This window comes from Magnolia sinica, chromosome 18, assembly GCF_029962835.1.
Source record: "Magnolia sinica isolate HGM2019 chromosome 18, MsV1, whole genome shotgun sequence".
Taxonomy (NCBI): Eukaryota; Viridiplantae; Streptophyta; class Magnoliopsida; order Magnoliales; family Magnoliaceae; genus Magnolia; species Magnolia sinica.
Genome location: NC_080590.1, coordinates 71,030,571 through 71,046,560, shown reverse-complemented (window position 1 = coordinate 71,046,560; position 15,990 = coordinate 71,030,571). Strand labels below are relative to the sequence as shown.

General features: G+C 39.5%; 1 protein-coding gene across 2 annotated transcripts in view; it reads right to left on the bottom strand.

The window, feature by feature from the left end:
* LOC131233988 (probable serine/threonine-protein kinase PBL16) overlaps nucleotides 1-15,990 on the bottom strand; it is a 47,683-nt gene that overhangs the window by 17,577 nt on the left and 14,116 nt on the right. The window lies entirely within an intron of this gene.

The window sequence follows — 15,990 nt, the reverse complement described above, 5'->3', positions numbered from 1 at the left end:
TTTCCTTCACCTGCAAGGTCAGACCCATTCACGAGGGGGCGCTCTCTGGCCTCCCACGTGACGCTGCCTGAGGCTGTACGGATGGCATAGGTCACTGCCCACATGGGTGCACGTGATGCTCTTTTCGGGCTTTTTAAGGCCACGGGCGACATTGCTAACCGTATAATTTTGCCATATTGCCATCATCAATAATGATAAGCCTTATGCGTATTCGGCTTCATAGCAGTATCTTTCTCGTTGTCATACATGATGAATCGTCATCACTGTTGCAATCAGTTGCGATCCTTGTAACTGCTGCGGCGAGTAATAGATTGGCCTGGCAGAGATAATTAATCGAAATTAATATATCGCGCTTGCTAATGGTATACCACAAAATCTCATGGTTAAAATAGTATATCAGCCTGGCGATGCTACTGATTTCGATAAATTTAAATAATAAAATGGCCTTGCATCAATATCATGATAATATAACAATAGCTTTGGCAGCAACTCTTGAGATAGTCATTGGTGCTTCGATAATAGTCATTTGGCGATAATCATTGGCGAACCTAAAAACCTACATTTCATTCATACAGAAAGTGAAATACATTCTATGATGATTTTTCTTATTACCTATCTTGCCCCCTTTTGGTTTTGAAGGTATGGTGCCGATTCCTTTTGAAACCAAAATTACCGTCGCTCCACAGATCGGCTTATCATCGATAACCCAAATATAGGCGTGTTGGCAGGGGACGCTTTATGTTGCAATTCCATATCCTTCTCCCCGTTCGTTTCTTTTATCGGGGTATTTGAGCTGCGATACCCCAATTTTGTCTATTATTGAGCATCTTCGGATGCAGATGCCCCCCAGAATTTTCTTTTAGCTGATGAACTGTCCCACCGGTTTATTGTTTTGGCAGTCGACAGAAGAAAGATTTCCTTAATCAATTTCTTTATCCAATGTTACCGACAATCCCCTTATGGACGTCAGATTCGTTGTCACCTTTCATCGTTGTTCATCGTCTTTTTTCAAGACTATTTCTCCTTGCCTTATCATTCTTTGCAATATATTTTTCAGTGTGAAGCAATCTTCTGTTTGATGCCTCAAACAGCGATGATAATGACAGTAATTCCTTTCTTCAATCATTGCGGCTTCTTCCAAATATCTTGGTGAGGGCAACCTAATGGTTCATTGGCAATATGTCCTCTCTCTCGAATGCATACTCTCTGTGTGAATCATATGGCCGCGGGCGCTTGTCATTCCTATAATCTTTTCGCATGTCTGAGTCTTCTCTTCCTTTCATTTCCCTCTTATCACGGAAGGTGTTTTTCTTTCTCCTGATCAACAGCATTTACTATTGCCCTGTTCGGCCCTCTTCTTTCGGTTCTAGCCTGGAAGGCTGGTATCTTTTTAGTCATCAGCTCCAGCGAATGCGCTTTGGTCGCCAGATCTCGAAAAGTCCTTATATTGGCGCTAGTGAGTCTAAATGCAATCCCTGTGTCCATGGAGCTTAAACACATTTTCACCTGCTCTCTCTCTCTCTCTCTTCGGGTAATTGTCGGCATGATGCCCCTAAGGTTTTCCACCTGTTAATAAATTTCTCCACAGACTCATTTTCCCTCTGTCTTACGGATGCTAATTCTGCAATGCTAACATCACAGTCTGACGAAAAGAAATTTGATATAAACGCATCCTGCATCTGTTCCCGGGTCTGTATTAATTCAGGGGCCAAGCTTGAATACCACCGGAATGCTTTGCCCGTTAAGGAAGACCCAAATAGCCGTAGGCAATATTGGGGAACAGCGGAGAAATTCCCCATTGACGTGATGGAATGCATCAAATGTTCATCGGGGGATCCATCTCTGCTAAATTTTTTAAACTCGGGGTGTTTGAAATTAGCAAGGTAGGGTACATCTTCTAGTTCACTTGAATACGGCGTTCGATACCGGAACCTTCCTGTACTGTCACGTTCTCTTTCTATTCTGATGGCTTCCGTAACCACTTGGCGTACTTATTCCTGGGTTATAATTCTCGTCGCAAGAATGGATCCATGAGATCCCACTCTAGATAGCTGAGAACCTTCAGGTTGTTGTTCCCATTCATTCGTAGTAGCCATCATTGAGGGTGATATTATTTGGGCTACATTGTGTGCGAGAGTAGCCAGAGCTTCCCGAAGATTCTTACACTCGTCCATCAACGTCTTTTGCGCTTGAGCCATTTCAACTAGTCTATCTTCGGTGGTAGGTGGAGGATCTTTACTCGTTTCGGCCATACATATTGCAGCTTCTTTGTTTCCTGATGAGGCCGTCATTGGGGTGGAGCAAGAATAGGATGGAGTGAAGGGACTTATTGAAAAAAGAGTTTTGTTTGACCCTTTCGTGCTTTCGTGAGATTCAACTAATTGTGTCATAATGTGAGGCGAAATACTTCAAGGTGACACGTAGATCAGCGAACTCTCCATATGTGATTTACCTTTTTGTTTTTTAGTCCACTGAACATTTGTAGCCGGTAAGGTTGGGAGTTCTTGGCGCGAAGGCGAAGATGAAGATTTTCCTGGATATATTACTGGAGGAGTGAGTTTGGGATTTTTCTTTGCTGCGTTTCGTATAACGGGTCCGCTAATTCTTGGTATTGATGAGCTTATCCTGACTGCGACTCTCGATCTCCGACGTGCCACCACTATCCAATCGTTCTCATTTTCTTGCGCTATTGGGGAGACTGTTACAACCCCTACAGTAGCTGAAAATTTGCTCTTCCTGCTCAATATAGGCTACTTTTGCTAGGTCCGAGGCTGGTCAGAGGCATACTCGACTACAAATCTTGTCAATATGAAGTAGAAAACCGTCTTTTTTGCTAAGATCACCATATCTCCTGAAATCTAGAGCTTGAATGCATACGTCCCTTGTAATTTTCTCTGTCAGAGAACACGTGCAATATTAGTCAGTATTTATCCACGAGCGTATCTATTTTGGAGATTAAAGGAAGGATGTTCCCACTAAGAGTCGCCATTTTGGCACCTTATATGACGCCAAACAATGATGAAATTCTCTAAGTCATTCTTAAGTTAATACTAAGCAAGATAGTTCCCCAACAAAGCCGCCATTTTGTTTCGACCAAAAACGAAAAGCATTTGGTTTGGGGAATATCTTACTTAATATTAACAAAGATAAGACGAAGAGAATAATCATCAATTTCATTTATTTTAAATTTATTTACATCCTTTTGGTCCTTTGATTCCAGAATAGAATCTCTTAGAAAAGTCAAAAATACAAGAGTTATATAAATTCAAAATATGAATTTCGGCAGCATTCCGGCTCATATTGATCATATCTCCAGGGGAGATGAGTTGTGTGGGCTTCCTATGCTTGGATAACTTTGAAAACTTTGAAACATCCACAATAGCCTGAGAATCTGATAAAATTTCAGCATGGCGGCTGCCTCAAGTGGGCCGAGGAGTTGCGCGGGCTCACGCAACTCGCCAAGAGTGGCGCGGCCCAGGCCTGCTACATTCTACACTCCCTCTCCTTCTCTCTGTCTCCAATACCTGTCAGAGGCACTGGTCTTCTGAGCATCCGACCCTCCAAATGAGGGAGTAGGGGAGTATTTATAGGCTTTCGCATGTGTGAGCCCTCGAATACTGTGTCGTGGACCCCACTTCGCATTCCCAATCCGTTTCTCTTTGAAGAGAGTTGCGCGGCTTATCATGACCAAGGTCGAGTTGCGCAAACCCGTGCAACTCAACCCTCGCACAACATAGTCCCCGCGCAACTCAAGTGCCGCACAACTCACCTGCCTTTCATCTTTATCCTTCACTTCCATCACCAATTCTTCTTCTTGAAGTTTCTCCCCTTAACCAAATTTTGTACCCCAATAGGAACACAGAAATGGGTATGCAATCTATTGGAGTCCTAAGCTCATCTACTTGTCTTTCCAAATCCACTTCCTCCCCGAGATTCATTTGATTGTGATGAAGGTTTGGTGAAGTCAATGCGTGAATGTCCAGCACGGGTGTAAGCTCATCTAGTATGTCCTCTGGAATAACAACATTGGTCTTCTCCAATACCAAACTCACCTCAAATGGTGACTTTACACTACCCTCGGGTGTAACCTCAGGTGACATCTCCATAATAACCTTAGGTGTGGCCTCACTTGCCACGTGGGCATACAATGTCAAATCAGTTTGTCTCTCTTTCAAACTCTTCGGCATTAACTATAGGAAGAGACTCAAGCTGGAGTTTCATCACATCTTCAGGACCACGTTTCTTGATGTCCTCCTTTTCCGGGATGCTTTGGGCGGGAGAGGCTTCAAGACATTCCTTTTGCCTCCATACAGAAATGAACACGTATTCGAGCGACCAAATAGTGTTGTGTCCCTGTCATACAACCAAGGCCTACCCAAAATGATGTGGCCTATATCCATAGGCAAAACATCACACCACAACGTGTCCGTATAGAAACCAAACTGGATGAGAATGGGACAATGCTGAGAAACCAGAATCAAAGATGCGTCAACCCATGAGACTCGATAGGGCTGAGGGTGAGGAATGCCTAGCATACCTAAGCGGCCCACGATGCTATCAGAGACCACATTGATGCAACTGCCACTATCAATGATCACCTTGCAATTTTTGCCACCACGCTTGGCATAAGTGTGGAAAATTGAATTCCTACGTCAACCATCACTTTCTACAATCTGGCTTAAGGCGCAGCTAATAATTGCAAGTGGCACAATCTCTACTTGATCCCCGACTTGTGATTGGACATCTTCCCCAATGTCGAGGTTCGCTTGAAGGGAAGCTTCAAGCTGATTGACACGTGCATTGATCACAGTCAATTGAGTTGCGATGGTCCTATTGTGAGCTTCAATAGCCGTCAAACGGTTGTTGATAGTGTTAAGGGCCTGACAATCTACTCTAAATTCATAGTGGGATGTAGACCAAAGCCACGTCCAGAACGAGTGGGCATACACAAGGTAACTCTTAGGGGAAAACCTAGATCATATGGTAATGTTATGACAAAGACAAAACCAACCTAGAGAACAAATTAGACACATTAGAGACACTAATTTGAAAATTCAGCAAGCTGTTAACATGAAATACTATCCTGAAAATTCAGCAGAATGGCAATCTGAGAGTACCAAGCTGGAAATTCATCAAGAGTGTAATTTAAAATTTATGAACTGAAAATTCAGCAAGGCGACACCCTGAGATTACTACGAAGAAAATTCAGTAATGTTATAAGTGGAAAACGCTAGCTGAAAATTCAGCAATGGGACACTACAAACTAGAAACAAAAATCTGCAATATGACCCTAGATTCTATATGCAATGTATGCTCTAATAACCCTAGATGTAACACAAAATTCCTATGCTAAACATATAGCTCTGATACCAAATTTGATGCAAGACATATGATTTAATGCTAGCATGCAACATGGAGATTATGAAAGAGTCCATAAAGTAATTCAATTAACAAAAGATGCTAATCCACCAAGTAATTAAGAGTAAACAATAGGAAATAAAATCTAATTTAACCTAAATCACATGCCCGCAAGCTAAGAAATCACATAAATCAATTAAAACTAGGCCCGATGGAAGGATAGAACTTCCAATTTAGTATAGGCACATTCCACACTCAATGGACAGATTTGTAAGTTTCATAATTAGGGTTAGGAAGGGAAAATCTGAAATTTGGAAAATTAGGGATCATGAGAATTGGGGATTTTGGAATTATAGTTTTTTAAGAAATTGGAAAAAATAGGAAATTGAAGATCTATGGTTTAAAATGTTGTAATGGAAAGGAAAAGAGAAATACAAGAGAAGAATAATACCTTTCAAAGAAGAGAGAGGAAGGATGTACCTTGGGAAATCCACCACCAAACAAGCTTCTACCCTTCCACAATTTGATTGGAAGGGAGGATTTTTTATTTTTTTAAAAAAAAAACTAAAAAATGAGGAAATTTCCTTCACACAAGAGAGCTTCTCTCTTCCTTTTCTACTCAAATCTCCACTAGGGTTAGAACTCCACCCACCCTATGCTTTTATAATTAAAAATTCAAAATTAAAAATCCAGCATAATTACAAGTATGCTGCTCACTTAAGTGAAGTGGCCCATCGTCCAAAATAAAAAAACTAAAACATTTATTATTAATCACAACCATTAAATAAATCCTAAAAATAACAAAAAACATAAAGAAAACAAGATTAGAGTCCAAGGGGCCCCAATGGTCTAATCGACAAGATCCAATGATCGAATCAACACGAAATATAAATTCTATGACTAAAACGGTCTCCTAAGCAGCCCACATGCATCATCCCAAAGTGGGAACTTCCTGATGCACGTCCAATGCGTGTGGGGTCTTCAAAATGGCTAGGTGGGCCCCATCTGCAACTCATCTCCCAACCACAAAGAAAGTTACGCTAATGTGGGTAGTCTTCTCCATCTCCGGTACTGATGTCCCCATCAAACAGCTTCTCAAACAGGCATGCAATTTTAATTCAGTTATATTGATATCCATAATCAATGTAAGTTCAATCCTATTGTTCTACAATTCATATTACAGTTGCTATGAAAGCCAAATGCATAAGTTGTGGTAGATCTTTTGGGAATCCCTTGTAAATCCTTGGTCCAACCCACATGGAATCCATTGTCGACAAATGTGAACCGTTCAAGTTGACAATATGTGGATGGATTATGGCCGCCCTTATAGCACCTATCTCAATCCGTTTTTAGAGGATGGGACCATCGCATCGTTATTAGACAGGTGCCGGATTTTGGATCTTCCATGCATCCTATTTGATTAGTTCTACAGCCATGAGGCCTTCACATCAAATATTGGAAGCCGTGTAGGGCTCCGACATAGTGTTACTCTTTGCCTAATCAACAATTGTGGCTCATGAAAATCATCACGGTTGACTCAAGAGAACTCTATCACGCTCCAGATTGTAGAAGCAAGCATACACCAGCATTACGTTAAAAAATACAAAAAATAAAAATTCACTTGATGTTGGAGAAGAGGAAGAAGATGAGTGAGGGAGGCTCATTGCCATGTTCCATCACCAACAGTGGAGGTCTTCCGACCACTGCCATTGCCAGCGAGATCGTGGCAGCCATCGGATTACAAAAAAAAAAAAAAAGAAGCCAAAACCCTTACCTATAGCTGTCCAATCCAGAAACCATGTCATCTCCGATCTGGTAGCTGTGGGGTGCTTCGATCCGACGGTCAATGAAAATCAACAAATTATCTCATCTTCAACAAATCTCTAATACAAAGAAACATGTTGTGGGTGCATCGGTTGTGGGGTCATCACGAGTGTCACCAACCATAATCAATGGCAGCTATCTCACCTCTGGTGGGATTCTGATAGTCCCATGTTGCAATGGAACCTCCATGGAAGCAAAACCGAGCTTTTGAGGAGGGCTAGGGTTTCTCCCCTCTTTACAGCAATGAGAGAGAGAGGGAGGGAGTTATTAGGGCCCTTTGGTTTTTGAACTGGGTTCACACCCAAATACAAACCCATCCAGCTAGTTCTTAATGAGCCAATAAGCGAGACCTTTTCACACCTCTTGTGGACCCTATTTTGGGCATGTTAGCTGACTAGATATGGACCTTGTTTTGGACCCATACACTAATGCTGATGCAGGACATGAAATTCAAATATGATATGCAAGATTTTCAGGCTTTAAATCACGCTAGTTCAAAAACAATTACACAAAATTCCATATCCCGCACAAAAGTTCAAGCACTCAATCAAGAGGAATCTTATGCGGATCCAGGCCTACACATGCTAGGGCCGAATCAATCAAAATTATAGACCAAACAATAATTAAAGGAGGGTAAATTCATCCACACATGCACAGAAATAATTCCCCAATCCAAGGGATTCACATATTTCAATTCAGGGAACCCTAAAGTTGAAAAAAGGGCATAAAATTGGAGATTTGAGTAATTTAGGGTTAGGGTTAGGGATTTAGGGTGAAAGAGGAATGAAAGAGAGGAGAGACGAACCAGAGAAGCGCCACAAGCGTGGACAGCGGTGAAGGCCCAGGCACACATGCGTTGGTGGTGTCCTGCATGTGTGTGGGCCCACGAATCAGAAAACGGCCAGCTTGGGCCTGGTCGACCAGGGTTGGACCACAAAACCCCCAAGTTTCGTGACGATCCGATGATCGGTCTGTGCGCGGTGCTCCACCGAAGTTTCAGCATTCCTGCAGGGCCAGATTCCAGAAATCTGCTGTAGAAAAGAAAAACGGCAGCAATAGAGGATGGAGTTGAAGCGTAGATGATTGTAGGAGAAGAGAAATATGGATGGTAGAAGGTGGGGGCGAATCGGGATAGGTGTGGCTTCGCACCACGGTAGTCAATCCTTCGAAGAAGAGAGGGTTTCGCACCCAATTAGGTTTTCACAACTCAAAAAAGGAGCAGGAAAAATGCATAAATTTTATTAATCTTCCATGAGAAAAAAGACTGCAAGGGGTGCCTATCTATAATAAAACCCTATACCCAGAAACTCACGCCATGTGCGCAACCTATTACTTGGAGACGAAGTAATCAAAAATAACAACTAATCAAAGCAATCTAAACCGTCCATGATATTCCTAATAACAATAATAAGTAAAACCCAAAGTACTATATTATTTAAAATAGTAGGCCACGATCATGAGAATCCATGGTGGGATTCATATGACTATCGAGTCCACTCCAACGAACCAAAACGCAGTCCTCTAACTAAGAGGCCCTCCCTAGACGTCGTCATCGATCAAGATTGATGGTGGGGCTCTCCTCCTTGCGTACGTGTGTTGGGGGGGAGGGGGGTGCATGTGCGTGTGATGTCCCCATCAAATGCACCTTAACCCAATTTTGGGCTTGTTCATTAACCATCTTGGTCTCATCTTCAGAATTATTATTGCCATGTTTGTTTTGAACATTTTAGGCCCTTTTGCAAATTAGTTCTAGGCCCTTCCTTTTATGAGCATTAATCTTGAGATTTGGACCATCTATTACGTATATAATGAGCATGCAATCTGGATTGTTCATTAGGTGGATGATTATGCCCCTGGATTTCCATCTTTTGGACAGTAGTATCAGATCTGAACCGTTCATTTTATAGATCCTAATGTAAGATCAGTCCATTTGAATTAAATTAAGCATTCTATCTAAACCGTCCATCCTGTGAATGTTGAACCCAGATTTGGAATACCCATTACTAATGTACAAATCATGTAGAGTCACGATTAGGCTCGATTTTGGGCCCTTTACCCATACTTCAGAAGCTGACATGAACCTTTTTTTAAGAAAAGGAAAAAGTGAAACCTAACTGTATGTTTCTTTTAAGATCCCTTGTCTTTCATCGGTCAATGCCAGGTACTCTCACGGCCAAATTAGAAAATTTTTTTTTTCTTTAAATAATCCGTTGAGGGCAAGATTATATTGACAATCCAGAGTCTAAAACTCGTGGGATTGGAATCGATTGTCTTAGCCACCACAGTGACCTCAATTGGTGAAGATTTTATGAATTTTGACTTCTGATTATGAGATATAGTAGTAGGATTGCATAGAGATGTATTTGAGTTTAATGCAGACAATGATTAAAACAAAAATGACCACCGTTTGGCAAGGACACAAGTTGTGTGAAAGTAAATAGTGCTAGTGGTGTAAGGCTGAGAGATCCATCTCACCCGCAAGTGTTGAGCGTCTCAAATTAATATCATTAGCATTGGTTCGCTTCATGTTCAGGAGAGCCACTTACATGTCATGGCTTCATCCCACAAGAAAAGTGATGATATGTTGGATTCTCGCAAGGATTGTTTGGTTGGGCACATCATCATCCAGGCCAATTCAATTGAAGGCCTGAATCAATTGAACGCTAATCATGAATTTTACCTGATATCTAGTTTGTATTCATGAACAGTTTCAATTAAGTTTAACATCTTTACTGATGCGAGTGTATCTGTAATCAGTTAACATTCCAACTAAATACAATTTTGTTCCTCTTTTGACAGGGTCCAATTATCCTAAATGAAAAGAGTCTATAGAGATAGTCTTGGGAGTCCTGGGGTGCATGGAAATGGACCTTGTCTTGGAAAAGGAGGAACCTCCCAAACCAGTTGACAAGAGTACTAAGTAAGAAATTGCACATTACAAGACATGGCCCAAATCTAATATGATGTGTCTCACAATCACGAAGCACTCGATTTTTGAGACGATGAATGGTGTCATGCCTAAAACCAATATTTTAAATATCGTTATCACGTAATTTATCGCACCCTGAGATACAACTACATATCGGTTATCGCATGGGATATATCGGTTGTATCACGTAATGTATCGTCGTTGATGGCAAACGTGGGAATATTGGTAAATTGATTGAATTTTTCAATGAAACTTCAGGGATTGTTGACAAAGACATCAATATACACTAAGAAATCAAAACATTACAAAGGAAAAGTGCACATAATAGGTGTTTCCTTTGTATAGGGTCCTAATATATGCGATGTCTAACTAAACTGATGCAAGCATATTTAAAGTCTATTCATATAATTTATAAACGTAAGAAGACATGTATGAAAACACAAGCAATACATTCAATAGTAAAAGAAGAATCACTAGATCGGGTTACGTACATGTTTGATTATGTGTTTGGATACTAAGATTGCAAACTGATATGCGAGAAATTAAGAAATTTTGATTTTTCCCAATTTTCCGCAACTTGGCCCATCTCCCCCAAATCTCAAAATCGAAGCTTCAAATCCATGATTTTTCATGGAAAACATGAAGAATCATAGATTTGTAACCATTTGACACTGATTTAACGTAATTTATAGCAAAATAATGGATCGAAAATCGAAAATGCTCACCAGATCGAATAGGTGAAATATACTGGTACCACCTGTGCGTTTCGTATCGCACAAGTAGGATATAAGATATATCGTGGGATATATCGGTCGATATCCTCAATACTTAAAACACTGCCTAAAACTAACAAGGCCAAGGTTTTCTTGACCGAAATAGGAAATTGATTCAAGAAACCAGATAAGGTTGAAGTGAGTTCACTACTAAGTAAATCGACTCGTGCATCCTATAATGGCCATGAAAACATACAAGAGTAAATTGTAGAGCTAACTAAAATAGTCCATGAGATTTGCTCATTAGGCCTACAAAAAGAGGATGATCAATTAGTATACTTGATCATGAACTCCTTACCTCCTCAATTCAGTACGTTTCAAGTCAATTATAACAACCTAAAGTAGAAATTGACGTTGGACAAATTGATCTCTCAGTGCGTCAAATGGGAGGAAAGGCTCACTAAGGCAAGGCATATAGTGTAAATCTTCTAACCACAAGACAGGGACGTAATGGGGGAAAAAAAAGGAAATAAGGTTATGAGAAATGACCTTCACATTTTATAACCAGCAATTAACATCGACTTGAAGATCAATCAAGGAAAAAGCGAGCAAAGACGAATAATTACTTCTTTTGCAAGAAGTTGGGCCATCGAAAGAAAGAACACATTAAGTTCAAGAAGTGGCTCATAAATAAAGGTAAGGATCATGTCTTGGTACGTATCAAAACTAATTTGGCCAACATGTTGATAGATTCCACATGGATAGATTCTACTACAACTACTTACATTTGTAATTCTATGTACGATATGTTGCAAAGCTGGCCACCAACTGATGTGGAGCCAATCAGTCTACATGGGCAACGACGGCGTTAAAGTGGACATAGAGGCAATTAGAGCCTATAGACTTAGGTTAGAGTCAATTCCTATATTAGATCTAGTAGATATTCTTTATGTGCCTTCTGTAATGTGTAATTTAGTTTCCATTTCTTGTTTAGACAAATATGGTTACTCATTTAAATTTAAAAATAAAAGTTTTAGTATTTGTTATGATTCGAATGTTATTGGCACTGGCGCTATGGTTAATTACCTATACCAATTGGACTTGAATGTCTCGCACTTCTATAAAGTAAATTCTCTACATGGACATAAGGCAGGCATTAAATAGAAGAATAGATTATGAAAATTCTTTCGTGTTGTGTTACGGATGATTAGGCTATATTTCTTGTGAGAGATTGGAAGGGCTAATACAGAAACGAATTCTTCATTCTCTAGACTTCTTCAACTATAAAGTCTGCACGGATTGTATAAAAGGTAAAAAGACTAGAACCAAGCAGAGATGTGCAATTAGAAGCATAGGACTCTTGGAAGTAATACATACAAACATTTGTGGACCATTCTCTATTGTATCTTGGAGTGACAAAAATATTTTAATACTTTTATGGACAACTACTCTTGTTTTGAGTACCTATTCCCTATAGATGATAAATCAGATGCCTTAAGACAACTTTAAAATCTATAAGGTTGTAGTTGAAAATTGACTTGACAGAAAGATTCAAGTCATCATATCTAACCATGGTGGTGAGTATTGTGGCAGATATGATGAATCAGGGTGTAATCCAAGGCCCTTCACTAAATCACATGATTGTGGCACGTCCCCAATACACCGTGCTTAGGACTCCAAAGCAAAATGGTGTGGCGGAAAGGTGCAATTACACCCTAATGGACGTGGTCCGTAACATGATTAGTGATTCAACATTATCGGATCTCTACAAGAAAACCAGTCTCCATTACTTCCACATGAATGGTTGTCCTGCAAAAGCCAAACCCTATAACCTGCTTGAAATAGAACTCGACCCTAGAACCATTAGCTATTTCTTTATTAGATACCCAGAAAGGTCAAAAGGTTTTAGATTTTTTCCTTCTCACTCCATGAGGATTTTAGAGATCAAAAATATTATTGTATTTAATGAAGAGCGGATTGTGATTCCCGTCACGGTCATTCCTAGTAACATGAGTATACATCCTACAGTTGAGCCTGTAATCAGTGCAAATCATCACAATAAACCTCTTATACAACCCAATGAAAACATAAATCAAAACCCAATTAAAGATAATTAACCATTAAGAAGGTCTTAGAGAGAGAGGAGGCCTACGATTCATAACTATTACATCGTCTACTTGCAGGAGCATGAGTTTGACATAGGTATAGAAACGATCTCGAATCCTTTACACAAGCCAAACAGAGTGCAAACTCTTCTAGATAGTTTAATGCCATGAAGGATGAATAAAGTCTATGGAGGAAAACAAAGTCTAGTATCTTATAAAATAACCTAAAGGGATTAAGCCAATAGTTGTAAATGGGTGTTTAAAACCAAACAGAACTCTAAGAGTAATATCGAAAAATATAAAGTCATATTAGTTGCTAGGAGATTTAATCAACGTCAAGGCATTGACTTTAAGGAGACTTTCTCACCAGTATCCTAGAAAGACTCATTTAGAATCATAATGGCTTTTTTGGCTCATATGGATTTAGAGTTGTACCAAATGAATGTCAAAATTGTGTTCTTCAATGGATATCTGGAAGAGAACGTATACATGATGCAACCATAAAGTTTTGCATATGGTTTGCGAAATCCATTCACAGGTTGAAATAAGCGTCACGATAGTGGTACCTAAAAGTTCATGAAGTGATTTCCTTATATGGCTTTGCAAAAAAACATTAGAGGTGAGTATATCTACGTTAAAATCAGTGGAAGCAATTTCATTATATTAGTTTTGTACAACAACATTTTGTTGGCTAGTAGTGACATTAGGATATTCTACGATACTAAGAAATTCTTGTCTTAAAGTTTTGAGATGAAGGATCTTGGTGACGCCTCCTTTGTCATCAACATCGAGATATACCGTGACAAATCACGTTAACTACTTGGCTTGTCATAGAGGACCTATATTGATAGCATACTCAAAAGATATAGCATACAAAATTGTGCTTTTGGCCAAACGCCTATTCTAAAGGGCGATAAATTCAGCCAATTCCAGTGTCCTAAAAATGATCTAGAAAACAATCATATGAACAATTCCCCATATGTGTCAGCAGTAGGGAGCATCATGTATGCTCAGTCTATACACAACTGGATATCGCTTTTGCAGTTCGAATGTTGGGAAGGTACCTTTCCAACCCAGGATTGTAACATTGTATAGATGCAAATGTGTTCCACTACCTGTAGTGGACAAATGACTCACACTCATTCACAAATTTTGCTAACTATTTGGAGTGGGATATTCTGACATAGATTTTGCTGACTGCATCGACACTAAGAAGTCTACTTTTGGCTGTCTTTATGATAGTTGGTAGAGTTGTCTTGAAAGAGAAGGAAACAAACAACAACCTCATCCACCATGGAAGCTGAGTATGTTGCTTGTCATGAAGCTACAAATCAGGTAATATGATTACAAATCATCTTCTCTAGTTTGCGAGTAATGGAGCTAATCCCAAAATCGTTGAGAATTTTTTGTGACAACTCAATTGTGGTAAATTTCTCGAACAACAAGCATTCGTCAATGTCGAAACACGTCGACATTAAGCATCTTGTTGTAAAGAAAATGGTTCAGAATCTGCAGGTGTTTGTGGAGCTCAACAGCACTAAGATGATGCTAGCAAATCCCCTCACTAAAGGACATCCCATCACACTATTTCAAGAGCATTCACTTCTATGAGAGTTATAGATTCCAAAGATGTATTTAGTTAGTGGGAGTTTAGTATGATCCATTATGCACAGACATTTATAAAGATCAAATTTATATAGCTTTGATGATTTTGTTATTAAGTTTATTTATACTTTTGCTTAAGTATGTGCAATTTTGTTCGAGTAAGTAGAATTTGAGCCTCATCTCATTATAGATATATAAAGCTCTAGGACCTCTTAAAGATAGACATATAATCTACATGTGCAATCTTCATACCATACTTCCATGTCCTTGATCTATGTCATTAAGGCTGGTGGTATTCATGACCGTAATTCGTCACTTTGCGAAGATTAAATGCTATGATGACTACCACGATCCAATGCTAGTAGTCTTGGTGGACCAGATTGAAAAAGCGTTGCTCGTATTTTCCAACAAAGATACATTGGTTAACTATTAGGATGTTTTTTTTTAATAATAAAACATGATTTACAAAATGTTTTTTTTTCTTTTCAAAATATTTTTTTTTGACATTGATCAATGTGGCTAAGTAGGATGAATGTAAGACTTTTATAAGGTGGGCCTACTTGATCAATGGTTTTGATATACCTAAAAGTTGGATATGATCGAGCATAACAATGGGCCCCACTAGAGTTGTGATCATCTCAAATTTGTGTAAGGGGTGGTGCGCTTGGACTATGATACACACGTATGTGCATAGACTTGGAAACCTATTAATGTGTGCAGTCTGAGAGGAGTTTCGATGGGTTTTAAACTCCTCAATCCCACATCTATAAAATCGAGGCTAGGGCCTCGAACCTACACACATCTGAAGCTATTCTCTCTCATCCCTGCTTCTTCTAAAGGTGTAAGGTGCAGAAGGTCCAGCTCAACAATTCCCTAATGGCTTCCCAATCAGGTACACAATTTTAATTCAGTTATATTGATCTAAATAATCAATGTATAGTTCGGTCCTATTATTCTGCAATTCAGATTACACTTACCTCGGTAACATTTGCACTTTCTGCATGTTGCCTATTAATTGCCCAACACTCCACCCCACATAGCATAACCATCTAATAAATAGTATTCATATAATTTTTTCCCTTGAGTTTCATTAGCATACAAAAATTGCACAAGACTCCTAAGGTACACCACTTCATCAGCTCTAATTCTATTCGAAGCATCTATTCAATCTCTCCGTGCTTTTGAATGATGAAACACATGAATTTGAGGAAGCTCCTGGCCATTAATTTGAACTAAAGCCTTGGATCCACAACTATTCCTACTAAAGTTGTAATCTAAAAACTATGTCTTCGTTCTACTAGTTTTTAAATCTCTAGATTCTAGAACCTTCCTCTGAACCTGCAATTTAGCATTGGCCCACTCTCTAGTCCCATGGACCAGCGACATGTTGTCGGCAAACAATATATACTACTAGACTTCATCCTGGATTCTAGTAGCCAATTCATCCATAAGACTA